The sequence below is a fragment of the Myotis davidii genome, unplaced genomic scaffold (genome assembly GCF_000327345.1).
Source record: "Myotis davidii unplaced genomic scaffold, ASM32734v1 scaffold244, whole genome shotgun sequence".
Classification (NCBI taxonomy): domain Eukaryota; kingdom Metazoa; phylum Chordata; class Mammalia; order Chiroptera; family Vespertilionidae; genus Myotis; species Myotis davidii.
The window spans coordinates 1,337,625-1,340,808 of NW_006294993.1; the positions used below are offsets into that span (position 1 = coordinate 1,337,625).

The 3,184-nt window shown below is 49.0% G+C and overlaps 1 protein-coding gene across 3 annotated transcripts in view; it reads right to left on the reverse strand.

Moving 5' to 3' along the window:
- RPS21 (ribosomal protein S21) overlaps nucleotides 1–3,184 on the reverse strand; it is a 22,462-nt gene that overhangs the window by 1,365 nt on the left and 17,913 nt on the right. The gene's annotated exons all lie outside the window — the stretch shown is intronic.

Here is a 3,184-nt window from a genome sequence, read left to right on the forward strand (position 1 = left end):
CGGCAGGCGCTGGGCCACTCCTGGTGTCAGAACCAGGTCAAGCCCACAGCCCTTGCGCTGCACCCTCCGACCGCTCCCAGGACCGCCGCCCCGCTCCCACCGCCCCCCTCCGGCCCTCCAGAGTCCTGGTGCCAAAACCCATCAATAAAATAGGAGAACCCCAGACTGCACAACTAGAGCCCCTGTGACACGTGTGCAGGGCAGCCGGCTAAACGGGCTCGGGTGAAACAGAAGACCCCTTCAGGACGGCTTGAGACCATGTACATCCTGGCTCCCCCGCCCACACACACACACACACGCACGCACGCACGCACGCACGCACACGGGGGATGCAATAGTGTGAGCCGGGAAATAGCCCTCATATGCCAGGTCAGCCCCCACATCACGCCCCCCACACCCGCCCCCTCGGGGCTCTCACCATGGGCTGCTTGTGCCTGTGGGATAATGTGTAAAGGATCCTTGTCAGCGGGCCTCACCGCGCCCTGTTTCAGTGACTGCCACCTTTACGGCTCTGGGGGGATTTCGCATGTGGGGCTGCAAGTCCCCTCACACCCGGAAACCAGTGTTTGTGAGGGCAGTGTGTCTGCTGTTGCTTCCACTGGGCTCCCAAAGCGGGGCAACAGGAGTGAGGTCACTGAGCCCGGGGTCTTCTAAGGTCTCATGTAGGCCCTGAGAGGTGGGTGCTATGCACCTGGGCATGTGCGCAGACATAATGTGCGTACACGTGATTTATGTGTGAGGTTGGGGATCTGCACAGCTGGCCTGCCTGTCTATGTCTGTGTGTGGGTGAGCCCAGCTGGGCCTAGTGATGGAGGGATTTTTCTCTGTAGCTGGAAGGCAGGAGACAGGCAGCTTGAGTACCAGAGTGGCAGAGGGAGGTCGGCAGAAGGTCTCCCTTGAGTATTCAGCCGAATAGAGAGCCCAGAAAGCCCTCACATATACGGTCAAGTAATTTTTGACCAGGGTGTCAACACATGGTGTTGGGAAAACTGGACATCCACATGAAGGGGGGAACTGACCCTTACCTCACACCATATACAAAGTGAACTAAATGTAAGACCTTAATCTCTTACAAGAAAACTAGGGCCCAAACTTCATGTCACTGGACTTGGCAATGACTTCTTAGGTAGGTCACCAAAGGCCCAAGCAGCAACAACAAAAAGGACAGTCGGACTTGAAATTTTTTAAATTTGTGCTTCAAAACTATCAACAGAGTAAAATGGCAACCCACAGAATGAGATAAAATATTTGAAAATCACACATCTATTAAGGGATTAGTATGCAGAATATATAGAGAAGTCCTAAAACTAAACCAAAAAAAAGCAACTTGATTCAAAAATGGGCAAAGGGCTTGAATAAACATTTCACAAGAGATAAATTGACCAATGAGTACACTTAAAGATGCTCAATATCACTAATCATCAGGGAAATGCAAGTCACAGCTATGAGATACCACCTCACACTTGTTAGAATGGATACTATTTAAAAAAAAAAAGAAAAAAGCCCTGGTTGGTGTTGCTCAGTGGTCAGAGCATCGACCCAGTACAGAGGTCATAGGTTCGATTCCTGGTCAAAGGCATGTACCTCAGTTGTAGGTTCAATCCTGGCCTGGTTAGGGTGCATGCAGGAGGCACTCAATTGATGCATCTCTCTCACATTGATATTTCTCTCTCTACCCTCCCTCCCTCTGTCCCTCCCTCTTTTCCTCCCACAATCTCTGAAAATCAGTGGAACATATATCTTCTAGTATGATTAACAAAATAAAAGAACGGAGTAGGCTGGCTGACATGGCTCAGTAGTTGAGTGTTGACCTATGAACCAGGAGGTCACAGTTCGATTCAACCCGGGCATATGCCTGGATTGCAGGCTGATCAATGATTCTCTTCATCATTGATGTTTCTATCTCCCTCTTCCTTCCTCCCTGAAATCAATAAAAATATTTTTTTTAAAAAAATACCACAGGAATTGTTGGTGAGGATGTGGAGAAATCAGAACCCTGGTGCATTGTTGGTGGGAATAAAATGGTGCAGATGTAAAACAGCATGGAGGTTCCTAAAAAAACAATTACCATATGATCTGGCTATTCTGCACCTGGGTATACACCTAAAAGAATTGAAAGCAAGGACATGAACAGATATTTGCACACCCATATTCACAGCAGCATTATTCACAGTAGCTAAAACATGGAAGCCAACCAAGTGCCCATCAACAGATGAATGGATAAACAAAATGTGATAAGTACATAAAATTGAATATTATTCAGCATAAAAAAGGAAGAAAATTGTGACACATGCATATGGATTGATCTTGACATTTTGCTAAATGGAATAAGTCACAAAAAAGACAATTGCTGCATGATTCCAATTTATGAGGTGCTTAGAGTTGTCAAAATCAGAGAGTAGAAGGGTGGGTGCCAGTGTCTAGGGAAGGAGAGTGAGGGTTTAATGGGGACAGAGTTTCAGTTTTACAGGATGAAAAGGTTCTGGAAATGGTGGTGGTGGTGGTAGTACATTATTGGTGTATTTACACCATTGAACTGTGCACTTACACGTGGTTAAAATGGTAAGTTTTATCATATACTAGGGGCCCAGTGCATGAATTCATGCACCTTGAAAGGAACTGTGGGCCGTGAGGCTGCTGTGGGCACAGGGGCGGGTCTCGGCCCAACCTCTGTGGCCTCTCCCTCCACGGCCCCTCCCTCCATGGCCCCAGTCCCCTGTCTGCTGGCAGCCCCGCTCCCGCTGCTGCTGCTCCTACATGCTAACAGCGCAGAGCAATTGGGGCCGGTGCCGTCAGCAGGTGCGAGCGAGTGGCGGCTGCTGCCCCATCACCCCTCAGGAGCAGGGGGAGGTGAAGAAGCCCTCAGGGGCAATCGGGACTGGCAGTCACTGCTCACACCCACTGACAGTACTGAGTGATCAGCGCTGGGCACCGGCAGCGGGGTGAGAGTGGGGTCAGCGCCGGCAGCAGGTGCGATCACCCGGCAGAACTGCAGCGCATGGGAGCAAAGAATTTTCAGTAAACACTAGAGCAGTGGCCGGCAAACTCATTAGTCAACAGAGCCAAATATCAACAGTACAACAATTGAAATTTCTTTTTAGAGCCACATTTTTTTAAACTTAAACTATATAGGCAGGTACATTGTTATTAACTTAATTAGGGTACTCCTAAGCTGGCCTTTGCT